A 13,949-nucleotide genomic window follows, 5' to 3' on the forward strand; every position below is an offset into this window, starting at 1 on the left:
TTGTTCGAAATATTTTCAAATTAATTATATTTATATATTATTATTATTATTATTAACATTTAAAATTTATTTTAAAATTTATGAATTATTTTGAAGAGAGTTGAATTATGGAAAATTTATGAGCTATATGGCTTTATAGTTATAATAAAATGGGTCTATATTACAAGTCAAAGTAGATGTTTGGCTTAGTGGTGTAGAACAATTAGGCCTAGTATGGATATTAAAATAATTTAAACTTATTTCATCTCATATCATCATTACAATTTTTTCAAAATTCCAAACAAAATATAATAAATAATTTAACATTTTCAAATCTCAAATAAAAAATAATATTCTAATAATATTTTATTCAATTTTCAACTCACTATCCAAATCAAGTCTTAGATTTGAACAAGTGAGAAGGAATTCAAACCGCACCCTTGTCAAGAAGCATTTTTAATCCTTCATGAAGAGGATGACTCCATACGGACCTGGGCTTGTGTGTGGCCAGCCAACCCAAGACACAAGGCACAACTAGTGCCTTGTAGCAGGTCCATGAGGCATGTAGCCCACTAGCCCAGCTCTCTTGATGAAAAATTTTCTTGAGGGACGTGTTAGCTAGATCTGAACCATTGCAATCTGGTAGGTGAACGTGCACACAACCGTTGGACCTGGTACAATCCGAGTTACTTGGCAGTAGGTATAATATATATACATGTTGGGAATCGATTAGAAACAAAACAAAATGTAATAACTTTTTTTTTTTTTCGATGGAAAGAAACCTTTCATTCAACAGATATTAGCATTACAATTGTCTCTCCGCCCATAGGGCTGGAGCAATTACATCAGGGACAGACCCCCACCAAAGACTAATATCAGTAACATGCCAAGCATGCCTTGCAAGTTTATGTGCTACCTCATTACAAGATCTCATAGTATGTCTAACATCACACACTCGGAAGCAGCTCATAAGCTCCTTAGTATCCCTAATTACATTACCAACTAGAGCCATCGATGGTTCTGTCTTTTGCAACTCTTTTACTAAGGTCAAGGCATCACTTTTAATGATAAGATGCTGAATACCCAAATGAAGTGTTAGTTGTAGGCCCCTGAAGATTGCAAGCATTTCAATGCTTATTGCATCACCAACTGCTGATTCCTTTTTGCTAGCTGCCATAAGAACTTCTCCTTTACTGTCTCTTAGGATAGCACCAATTCTTGCACTTTGTTGGTTATGGAAAATAGCCCCATCTACATTTAGTTTGAAAGTTCCTGGCTGGGGGGGCTCCCATCTGCAGTATTGTCTCACCATTTTCAGGGGTTGGCCACGAGTTGCTTTATAGACATGCTGGACAGCTAGGGCGTGGGCTATAGTTTGGTCAACATGGATGTGTTTTTCTTCAAAGGTTGCTTGGTTACGCCTGTACCAGCAGCTCCACGAGATCAGAAAGAATAGGTCTTTCTGTTGTAGGCCACTTATATATCCAGCAAGGTCACCATACAATTTGGGCAGGCCAGATGAGAAGATAGTAGGCAAATGTGTTTCCCAAGCTTTCCTCACTTAAGGGCAGAAGCATAATGCATGAGCTACATCTTCTATCTCTCGGTTGCATAGCTTGCAAGTTTCATCATATAACACTTTTCTTTGCACCAGATTGAGCTTAGTTGGTAGGCTTTCTTTACAAGTTTTCCATGCAAATATCTTAATCTTGGCTGGTAGTTTCAAGTTCCATAGATCCTTCCATAATTTCTTTTGTCCCATGTTTCTCGAGCTCTGACCTTCCACCCCATTCTGTTTTGCCTCTCTAAATAGCCAATAGGCACTCCTAACTGTAAACTTTCCATGTGGCTCAGGATCCCATATAATCTTGTCTTCATGGTTACTTCCACTCAGGACTATCTTTAGAACTGCATTTGCTGCTTGGGCAGGCAGCAAGGTCCTAACTTTTTCCATATCCCACCATCTAGTTTGAGGGTCTATTAGGCTATCAACTGTGGCATTTTGGTCATATGCTGTTGTAGTTCCATCCCTTCTTCTTAGGGGTGAAAGGCCAGGGATCCAATTGTCTCCCCACACCTTAACACTCTGTCCTGACCCCACTCTCCACTTGCATCCCCTCTCCAAGAGTTTCTTTGTCTCCCAAATTCCCTTCCATGCAAAGCTCGGATTAAATCCTAACTTGGCCTCTAGGAATTGTTCCTTTGGGAAATACCTTGCCTTAAATAACTTATGAATCAGTGTACCTGGTTCTTGCATGATTCTCCAACCCTGTTTTGCTAAGAGAGCATCATTGAAAGTTCTAAGGTCTTTGAATCCCAACCCTCCTGCCTATTTGTGTTTGCAAAGCTTGGTCCAGCTGACCTAATGGATTTTATGTTCTTCCTGTTTCTGCCCCCACCAAAATCGTGCCATCATCTGCTCCAGCTCATGGCAAAGGCTTCCTGGTAGCTTAAAGCAGCTCATGGTATATGTTGGGATGGAGAGGGCCACTGCTTTTATGAGGACTTCCTTACCCCCTTGAGATAGCATAGTCTCTTTCCAATTCTTCAGTTTGGTCCAGACCTTATGTTTGATATCCAAGAAGGCTCTTGTCTTTGATCTACCCACTAGTGGGGGTAATCCCAGGTACTTGTCGTATTGCTGGAAGTGTTGCACCCCCCATAAATCCATCAGTTCTTTCTGCTTGGTTGAGTCTACATTCTTACTGAAGATCATTGATGTTTTGTCTCTATTTACTTTCTGCCCTGAAGCCTTTTCATACTGGCCAAGAAGTTGCTGAATGTGACTATTTTCTGCCTTGTTAGCTTTACAGAATAGGATGCTGTCATCTGCAAACAGCAAGTGTGAAATTCTTGGTGCTCCTCTACAGATTCTGATGCCAGGTAGCTTTCTCAGTTCTTCTGCTTGTTTCAGTAAACTAATGAGTCCTTCAGTGCCTAGGAGGAATAGGTAAGGAGACAAAGGATCTCCTTGCCTTATACCTCGAGAAGGATGGATGGGGCCTTTTGGTTCTCCATTAATGAGTACTGAAAAAGTTACAGTCTTGACACACATCATAACCAGTTGAGTCCATCGGGGATGGAAGCCCATTCTATTCATCACAGCCTCTATGTAGTCCCATTCTAGCCTATCATAGGCCTTGCTAATGTCCAACTTAATAGACATATACCCATCTTTTCCTTTCCTTCTGTTCCTTAGATAATGGATCATCTCATATGCCACCAACACGTTGTCACTAATCAACCTTCCTGGTACAAAGGCACTCTGTGAGGTTGATATGACATCATTCAGTATCTGCTTGAGCCTATTTGCCAAGACCTTCGAAACTAATTTGTAGACCACATTGCATAGGCTAATTGGCCTAAATTCAGTTATCTTGTCAGGCCTTTTTTTCTTTGGAATCAAGGTGATAAAGGTATGGTTGATGGTAGGTGGGAGGGTGCCACTTTGTAGTGCCTGCATCACAGCATCAGTTGTAGCTGTGCCAACTATATGCCAATACTTTTGGTAAAACAAAGGGGAGAGGCCATCGGGTCCAGGAGCTTTGGTTGGGTGCATCTGGTCAAGAGCAGCCTTAACTTCTTCTCTCTTGAACTATCTCAATAGGTCCTGGTTCATGTCTTCAGTTATTCTACCCTCCATGTCTTTTAAAAAATCCAAGTTAACATTCTGATTAGTGGCTTTAAACAGGTTCTGAAAGTACTCCATGATCACTGTATCTCTCCCTTCATCAACTTGCCATTCACCTGCCTCATCTTTTAGTCCTTTAATCCACTTCTTTGCCCTTCTCTGAGAAGCCTTCTGGTGGAAATACTTGGTGTTCTGGTCTCCTCCTTGTAACCATAGTGACTTAGCTCTTTGGCGCCATAGGATCTCTTCCCTTTCCAACCACATTTGCAGCTGACATCTTGCCTCTTGGTGGAGTTCCATCTGAGAATGATAGGGGTCCCTCTCCTGGACCTGTTGCAAGTGGGTTCTACATTGCTGAATTCTCTTCTGCACATTACCATACTTGGTCTTATTCCATTGTGCCAGTCTCTGGGAGCAGGCTCCAATCCTTGTCTTGATATTGTTCATTTGGTTACTACTTGTTCTTCCATTCCACGAGTCTTCCACAATGTTTTCACACTCCCCTTCCTCAATCCACATAGCTTCAAATATAAAGAGCTTGTTTCTTTTGGGACTTTTTTCTCTCCTTGAATACAGAAGTATTGGGAGGTGGTCAGAGGAGGCTGCACTACCATGTACCACTCGATAACCTGGGAACCAATCAATCCACCCCTGATTAGCCAGATATCTATCCAGCCTTTCACTAACTGTATGTTGAACATCCCTTTTATTGCACCAGGTGAATGGGGGTCCCATGAATCCCAGATCAACTAAGGAGCAGTCATCAAGCAGCTGTCTGAAGGTTCCCATTTGTCTTTCAGGTCTACTCCTACCCCCTCTCTTTTCCTGCCAACATAGAATCTCATTAAAGTCACCACACACCAACCATGCGACAGATACTGTGCCCCTCAGAGATCGAATTTTATTCCAGGTCTCTTGTCTTAATTCTGTCTCAGGATGGCCATATACACCTGTAAACTGCCACTGCCCATCATGTTCTGCATTATGTATTAGAGCATCAATATGGTTCTTAGAGTAGCTTTGCACATTCAAATTTGTCTCCTCTTGCCACATGAGTGCCAATCCCCCACTTCTCCCCTCACTGCTCACAGCAAAACAGCATTCATAACCCAAAAGTCTTTTCACACACTCCATTTTAGTTACATGTAATTTTGTTTCCTACAAGAACAGGACCATGGGAACTTCCTTCCTGACCAAGTCACGAAGTGCACGAACTCCCCGTGGGTTCCCAAGCCCAACGCAGTTTCAGCTAATGCAAATCATCGTGTTGGGTAGGGCTGAGCACCAGCCACTGCCCCTTCAGTCAAATCCTCATCTATTAACACCATGCTGGTTTTAATTTTCTTTCTTGTTGACATGTTATGCACTCCCTTCCTCTTCAGTTGATTAGAAGCTTGTTTATTAAAGCCAACTGTATCCTGCCTTTCCTCTAACAGATTAGAGGAGTTATCATGATCATTACGTTTTCTTCTTTTCCATGTTTTCCCCTGACCTGGTCTATTGGCCATTGTTTCAAAGTTCACTCATTTAGGACACTCCTCTCATTAGACAGTTCCTGAGGTTTAAAGCTTTGGGTAGGGGTTTTGTGTACTGTTTCTGGCACGTGATTTTCTTTTTCCCCCAAATTGTTTTCTTGTTTTCTCCCGCCAACTTTTCCTTCCCCCTGGATGTCAGTGGCCCCCAGCGTATGGCCTCCTACTTTAGCTCCATGAATTATATTAATAGGCCCCCCTTTCTTGGAAAAGACTTCAGAGCAAAGTATGGGGGAAGTACCTGATGGTTGACTAGGAGGGTCTAGTCTTGTCAACATCGGCAGATCTCCATGTGGACAGGATTCCTGCATATCTCCAGCTACGTCAGAACTGGTTGACTTCTGCCCTTGTGGTAGGTAGGCTTGTTCCAAGTCATCATCTCCTTCCCTTGGTTCTGAAACTCGAGGTGCTACAATGCCTTTCCCGCCCTGCTCTCCCTGTGTTCCTTTGGCAGCACTTTTCTGGTATGAAGCACGTAACCATGCTCCATATTGAGGCGCCTCTCTACTATGCGTGGAGCTCGGTTGCATGGGCCTCTCACACCCTGAGGGGCCATGCTTGACAACCCCACAGCTGAAGCAGAAGGATGGCAATCTTTCATAGCGAAAAGCTATCCACACTCGGTTCCCATTAAAGCAACTCATTGCACCTCTCATCAGAGGCTTCGCAATATTGATGACTATCTTGACTCTTAGATAAGGCCCCCACCCAATCCCCTCCTCATCAACACCAATTTCTAGGGCCTCTCCCGCCAGTTCCCCTATGTTTTTCCCCACTTGCTTGGTCATACCCCCAAGGGGTATGTTATGAAGTTGGACCCAGATTGGTTCCTTGTCAAAATTCATATTCTTAGGAGCAACTAATCCATTATAATCCTCTAGAAAAATCAGGTTATGGTCAAACATCCACGGTCGACCCTGCTTGATTTTTGTCATATCACTTATTGTTTGAAATTCTAGCAAGAACAAGTTTGTACCTACTATTTTGAACTGGACCCCTCCTCGCAGTCTCCATATTCTGGTCATGGTGGCTTTGAAGGCTTCACTGTTGACAAACTTCTCTGCCACAATGAGTCCCAGTAGGCAGAGGTTACCACGTCGAAATGCTAGCTCTTCAGTGGACAACTCAAAGTGGATTTCCGTTTGTTCAGCCTCAGTCAATTTCAGCTTGTCCCAGTTCTCCAGGATGGTATCAGCCATTTTTGCCTCCAAACGTGTTGCTAGGATTATGGCTCAGAAGACTACTCACTCTTTTCCTTTGAACTTTCTATATGGATCACCCTTTCGGTAATACCTCTGTAGAACTAGAGACAGTTCTATACTACAGATAACAAACCTTACTCCTTCAGTCCGAAAACCAGGAGACAATCTTTGCCCAAAGCAAGAGTTTCCTTCACCTCTATCTCCTCAGAGAGAGCAAGAGAGAGAAGACTTTTCATACAATAAACTTAAAGCAAATGTAATAACTTTTAATTCACATCTTTTGGTCATTTATAAATAGGCACATTAGCTTACGAATTGAAAAATCTTACAAGGAAATTTCAAAATTCTCTATCTTCTAATGATTTTCATTTTTTTCAAAACTTGTTATTAAGATATATTCATTCTACAGAAAATAGATTTCTAACCTTTTAGTTGAATAGAAGAATCTCAAGGCATTCAGGTCTAATTTTATATGTACATAACGCAGTTAAACAAACAAACTTATTCTAGACTTTATTATATCTTGGAGGTAAATTCACTTGTAATCTATATGCATACCGTGACTAGTGGTAGCTAATATTGTTTTAAAGAAAGTGGCATTTTAACGTGCCTTGAAACAACCATTAATAAAATTTATTATTTTTTATTAAAATCCTGAATATTAATCTCAAATGATTATTAAATATTGCTATGAATTCAGTGCTAATGCAAACCTGACAGTACTTACCCAAACTAGTGAATTTAGACTTCTCTAACCACTATATTAGAACTATCATCCCCTCCAATGGATGCATCATCATCATCTTCATGAACAGAAAAGTTCACCTCAATCCAAAGAAGTGGTAGTCATCGTGTTGTCCTGAAATGGTTCGTTGGCAAGTTCTCTATTTTTGCATCTTTTTTTTGGGATCAAAATTTCAACTAGAGTTTATCCAGTTTTATTACAATTCAATTAGACTAACTTTTGACATTGAAGAGGCCAACAAAACGATGTTCACATTACATAGTGGTATTGATACAGAATTTAAGCACAAAGCAGCAAACTAAAGTGTATTACAAATTTCATGGTGATAAGAATTCAAGTCATGTGAGGAACATTGCAATTGAAAACTACTAATAAAAGCTTTTTTTATTAAATTCGTGATTTTTTTAAAATGATTGTTAAATATTGCTATGAATTTAGGTGTTGATGCAAACCTAACAGTACTTACCCAAACCAATGGACTTAGGCTTCACTAACTGTATTAGAACTATCATCCCCTCTATTGGGAGCATCATCATCTTCATGAATAGGAAAGTTCAAAACAACCGAAAGCTGCAACTCCAATGAAGTTATGGTAATCATCGTGCTATCTTCAAATGGCTCTCTGGGCATCCTAGTTTCTTGAAGTTGAAGTGCATAATTTAGGTAATACAACACATCCTGCATAGTCGTACTCTCAATACTAAATGCCTTCAAACACATTTTTGTAGTATCACCAAATATTCTCAATGAACTTGGCTTAATTTTACCAACAAGCATTGGATCAATAATCTTCTTGAGTTGCCCTTTCTTTTGCCACAGCATCCCCCATTCTGCTAAGTTCAACTAATCCAATTGAGATGACGGTATGATAGCCGGTCTAGCACAAAGAACTTCAAGAAGTACAACTCCAAAGGAGTATACATCAGATTTCTTTGTCAAGTGTAGGGCTTTAATGTATTCTGGATCAAGATAAACAAAGCTACCCTTTACACCCATGGTGAAGTTGTCTCGATCAAGAAGGCCAGATTTCGAAATTCCGAAGTTGGCAACTTTAGCCACATAATGTTCATCAAGTAGAATGTTCGTTGATTTCACGTCACGGTGAATCATTCCTCCAGCCGGACCAGGGTGTAGATAGTGTAGGCCCTTTGCTGCATCAATGCAGATTTTTAGTCTTTGCTCCCAAGATAATTCAAACACTGAAGTTGACTTCCCATAATTGTCATCTGAATGATAGAGGTGATCTCTCAAAATCTCATTTTCCATGAACTCGTTAACCAGTATCAACTCATGGTGTTCATCGCAATATCCAATCAAAGAAACAAGATGGCGATGATGAATCTGAGACAACACCATGATCTTCATTTGGAATTCCTCTAAACCCTGCCCATGTCGCGGATCACTTCATTTCACAGCCACTTTGGTGCCATTTTTAAGAGTTCCTTTGTAGACTTTCCCGAATCCACCCTCACCAATCAATAACTCAGCATTGAAGTTCCTCATTACACCTAGTATTTTAGAAAAAGGTACCCTTAAACTAAGCTATAGACTAGGATTAGCAAGGGAAGCATTAGGAGCTCTTTGAGTCAACCTGCTATTCGAACTAAACCCTCCCAAAATCTGATCATGCCCTGGTTTCCTGAATTTCAAACCCAACGCCACCAATATTACCAAAATGAAAAATGCCCCAATACATGCAGAACAATTATAACAAGGGAATATTTCTTTTTCTCTACTACAATTTCCCTAGGAGGAATGAAACCTGACTCATTCACTACCTCCAGAATCTCCAACCCAGTCAAAAGGGCATTATATATCCAAGAGCCCTCTATTTGGCCAATTATGAGACTAGCATTCACAAATCCCAAGCCATCTGAATCAACCACAAAATTGATATGAAATGGATCCACGTCGATCCTTTTTTTTTATACCGTAAGGATTCATCTCCTTACTAAATTTCAATTGATAGAGAGATTGAACCAATAGTCATTAAGTGTACTTACACTCATTCTGCCGGAGACATGGACTCGAATGTTAGAATTCTTATTGACAGGAAAACTCCAACTTACCTTTGGTAAACTAGAGTTGCTGCTTATATTCAATCACCTGACTATCTGATACACAAAAATTGGGGCAATATACCTGGGGATCCTTTTTGCCTGGTCATAAGGTGTTTCAAATTTGTATTGATACGTGGCATCTTTTGGGTATAGGTATTTATTATGGATTTTATGAAGAACCTTGGTGCTCAAACCACTATAATCACTCTTAGCTCCTTGAGATGCAATGTGAGGGACCTTATCAGGGATGAAGCTCTCGGGGCCAAGAACGACTTCTATGGCATTCACGAAAGCCGAAGATGGCTCATAGGGTACGAAATTGATTTTAAATTCACCTTTTGGGATGGTGAGCAAGAATTCCTCAATCTTCAAAGAACTAGTAACATTTTGGAAGCTATAGTTCATCAAAAGTGAAAACCCAGAAATCGAAACATTGAACCGAGGAATAGAACGATCAGTATACGGTGACATGAAAATAATGAAATGGAGGCGTATAATGTATATACCATTCTGGTTGATGTGGAACTTATATGAAGCCTGGTGTCAAAAAATTCTTACCACTCGATAGAGTGGTGAAGTGCTTGCTGATGAGTTGTTGTTTTTGATAGCTTCTCCCTTTTCGACTAAGAAATCCCAGTCGCCAACTAAGATTCGGGTATCGACATTGGTGTTGGAGTGTGCTCCACAGTTGCTGAAGTAATTATCTAGAGGAGAGTAAGCTAAAGAGAGAAGCAGAAGTGAGGTGAAATGGAGAGGTAAGAGAAGATAGAGTCGGGAAAGAAGCTTATGGGAGGGAAGAACTTCCATGGATTTTTTGGTAAGGATTGCTGCTTTTTCAGTGTTTATGGGTATATGAGAATGGAATAAATTTGATGACAATCAAAGAAATACTTTGACTTGGATATTAATTATTCCACCAAGCTCGTGGGGTAGAAAAGGTTGAGTAGTCATAATGAAGTGGTCCCAAAGATGAAGCGGTGCAAGTTGGATTTTTTTTTTTAATTTGTAAGCATCTGATTGAGAGAAAACTGATGTAATGAATGATGTTCCATTTAGGCACCAAATGCGTGCTTCGCTAAATGACTATCAAGGAAAATTGAATTGCAACTAAAATGGGAATGTCAAAAGGAAAGAGTTGGCTTCAAGTTGATCCTTCTATTAAAACTTACAAACAAAGTTATAACTTTTTGTAAAAAGAATAGCCCCAAAATACTCTTGTCGAAATACTAAATGAGTAGCCAAAATTTTTCATTAAGTTGGACAAATAGGCTGGCTAAAAAAAAATTAATAAATAAATAAATTCATCTATTGAAACAACGCAGTGTTATGTTATTTTCCTTTACATAAAAGTCCCAAAAAGATTATAAAGATTAAAAATTAAAAAAAAAACGACTTAATTAGAACCTTTAAAAAAATGGGCCATTCAGCAAGGAATTTATGGAAGGATCTCCTTTGAGAAGCAAGACTAGTAATAAGCGCGTGAGGAGGTTTGAAAATTTTAGAAAATTCAAGTCAACATCGAGTGGAGAAAGTTCCGTGTGGGTAATGGATACTAAAGCATTCTCAACGAAGAAAATTCAAAAGGTTTGCTCAACCTCTACACATGCCTACATAAATACGAACAATCAATTTGTCGTGATGGTATCCTCAAACACAAGCCTCATCCAAGATGTCCCTGTGTAATTGAAAGTCCACACATCCCTTCTAAATTAAGCAACGAGCTTAGAAGGTTTCAAACCATCCCCAACCAAAAATAATTGCAGGTACCTATAGCTTTCAACGTGACAATCTAGACTTCAATGCCCATTAGTACCTCAATTCTTTTTTTCTTTTTTTAAATGAAACTTTAATTCATTAACTTTCAATCAATACAAGATATATCTAAAATAACGAAGGGGAGGACCTCAACAGGTACCTCCTCCATCCATACATACTTAGAGCCTAAAGATAATGCAAGCTTTGCAGCTGCATGGGCAGCTTTGTTTCCTTCTCTACCGGGGAAAGATAAAGACCAATTTGGTTGAGAAGACACAACAGACTTGATGTCCTCAATCACTTGCCCTAACCAGGAGAAGTTAGTAGAAGTAGAATTGACAGCATCCACCACTGCTTTTGCATCTCCTTCCAGGAGCACCTACCTATAACCCAGTTCATTACATAGGAAAACAGCTAGCAACAATGCCAAACTCTCTACAACATTGGCTAATCTAATAGCAGACTTTGGGGCAGTTAGCACCACTTGAGCTTCCCCCCTGAAATCCCTCACGACAACGCCAATCCCCCTCCTTCCCTACTTATTGTCCAAAGCTGCATCAACATTAACCTTCACAAAGTCAGGCAATGGAGGTCTCCAGATTCTTCTTACATTCCCGACTGCTACTCTTCCCTAAATCTACCTACTCTTTGCTTGAGCCAGCTTGGTAGCCTCCAATTCATGTACTACCAGCTGAATCACAACAAAAGGACCTTTGAACTTTTCCTAAAAAATGAGATCATTTCTCCTCCTCCATAAACCATTGAAGACAACAGCTACTAAGTCCAGTTTGTCATCTTCTAGTCTACATAGAAGATCAAACCATAAAGACATAAAGTCATCATAATTCTGGCTCCATTTTTTTACTAGATTGTTTTCCTCCCCCCATACTCAGCTGAAGTTGGACATTTCCACAAAACATGAATTATCGTTTCCTCCTCAATGTTACAGACTAGGCACTTTGAACTATCTATAATCATTCTCTTAAATATATTTCTCCTGGTGGGTAAGATTCCATATAGAGCTTTCCAAAGTAATTGTTTAACCTTGCTTATAATCATTCTCTTAAATAGATTGCTTCTAGTGGGTAAGATTCCATTTAGAGCTTTCCAAAGTAATTGTTTTACCTTGCCTGAGCTTGTCAACCTCCAAATTTTCCTCCAAAGCCCCTCATTTTGATCACTAACTGAGGACTCCCCCTCATTTTGTTTCTTTTTAACAAGGTCAATAAAATATGCATTTTTCACATAAAAGATCCCCTTGTCTGATAAACCCCAAATGATTTTATCCTCCATCCCCCTAGTATTGATAGGAATACTGCATATACATTGAGCTTCCTCTTATCTGAAAATAGCATGAACCAGTTCTTTTTTCCATGTCTTACTCTCTTCATCAATTAGAACATCCATTGTTGCATTAGACTCCAACATAGTAAGAGGCAATTGAATCTGGAAGGTGGAAGGGATTGGCACCCATTTGTCTTTCCATACTTAAATACTCTTTCCATTACCAACTCTCCAAACCAAACTAACCTTAATCAAATCCATTACAGACATAATGCTTCTCCAAATTTGGGATGGACAGTAGCCTAATTTTGCCTCCACAAAGTGACTTTTTTGGAAGTACTTTTCCTTACAGATTTGAGCCACCAATGAGGAGGGCTTGTGAATAATTCCCCACCCTTGTTTTGCAAGTAATGCTCTTTTAAAAAAGTTTAGGTCACAGAATCCAAACCCTCCCATGCTTTTAGCTGAACCGAGATTGTTCCAACATTTCCAGAGAATACCTTTACCATCCTTTTTGTGGCTCCACCAAAATTTTGCAATCATTGCTTCAATTTCTTTAAGTAACATCTTGGGCAGCCTAAATACACTCATTGTATATGATGGTATGGCCTGCAGAACACTTTTAATCAAGATTTCCTTTCCTACAGAAGAGAGAAAGGTTGACTTCCCGCTATTGATTCTCTTCCAAATCTTTTCTTTAAGCCCTCAGAAAGTGTTATACTTTTATTTACCTACCACAGTAGGCAAACCCAGGTAGTTATTGTAACAACCAACCCATTGGATTTTTTTTCCCCTCCTACTTCCCCTAGCCCCGATAAATTTTCCCCTCTTTTCACTTGACACTAGGTAACCTCCCCTACCCCACAACATCGTTTGAGGTGAGTTTCATCTTTCCATTTGTATTTTATCTTTCCAACGATTTTTCACTTTCCATTTTTGCACATTCCGAAAATCAATTCACCCAAATATCCACTGTTGGGAGCTATTCTGACACAGAGATGATTCTAAATGAAGGAGGGACGAAATTTAACGTGGTTCGGCAATTGCCTACGTCCACAGCTGCTGTAATTTCACTATGAAATAATTTTTACAAAAAACTCTCTCTGCTCACCCACTCTCTTTCTCTCTTGTAAACTCTCCCACACTTTGTCTGCACACACGCAGCACTCTCTGTTTTCTCTCTGCTGCACTCTGTCCGCACACACACACTCACCTCATCACAGCACTTCTATTTATAATATTGATTGGGAGTCGTCGATGAGAAGGTGCAGTTGAGAGAAGGTGCAGCCGCACCTTTTGAATTCGGTGCATTCAGTGTCTTTCGGTGCATTAAACAAGCACATGCCATGCATGACCCACCACTCTTGTCTCCATTCGCAACAATCTCCCACTTGGAGACAAATGAGTCTTCATATCTTCATAGCAACTATCACAGCAACTTCAAGTCATGCCTTTAGGTACGGAGGCCAACTGAAGCTACACATAGCTTCAGTTTGTCAACAGTAACTACTTTTGTGAACATGTCTGCTGGGTTCTCTGTTCCTCGAATCTTCTCAAGTATCAGCTGTCCACTATCGAGAAGAGATCGGATAAAATGGTATCGCAACTGTATGTGTTTTGTTCTGGAATGAAAGACTGTATTTTTTGCAAGAAAAATAGCACTCTGACTATCACTGTGCAGAATACCTTTTTCATTCTTCTTTCCTAATTCTTCCAAGAATGACTGCAACCAAACCATTTCCTTCCCTGCTTCAGTTATAG

The 13,949-nt window shown here is 39.9% G+C and overlaps 1 pseudogene; it reads right to left on the reverse strand.

Annotated features, from left to right (window-relative positions):
• Positions 1-7,569: 7,569 nt before the first annotated feature.
• LOC122300584 lies at positions 7,570-12,197 on the reverse strand (annotated as a pseudogene).
• Between the last annotated feature and the right edge of the window lie 1,752 nt (positions 12,198-13,949).

The sequence above is a fragment of the Carya illinoinensis genome, chromosome 1 (genome assembly GCF_018687715.1).
Source record: "Carya illinoinensis cultivar Pawnee chromosome 1, C.illinoinensisPawnee_v1, whole genome shotgun sequence".
NCBI classification, from domain to species: domain Eukaryota; kingdom Viridiplantae; phylum Streptophyta; class Magnoliopsida; order Fagales; family Juglandaceae; genus Carya; species Carya illinoinensis.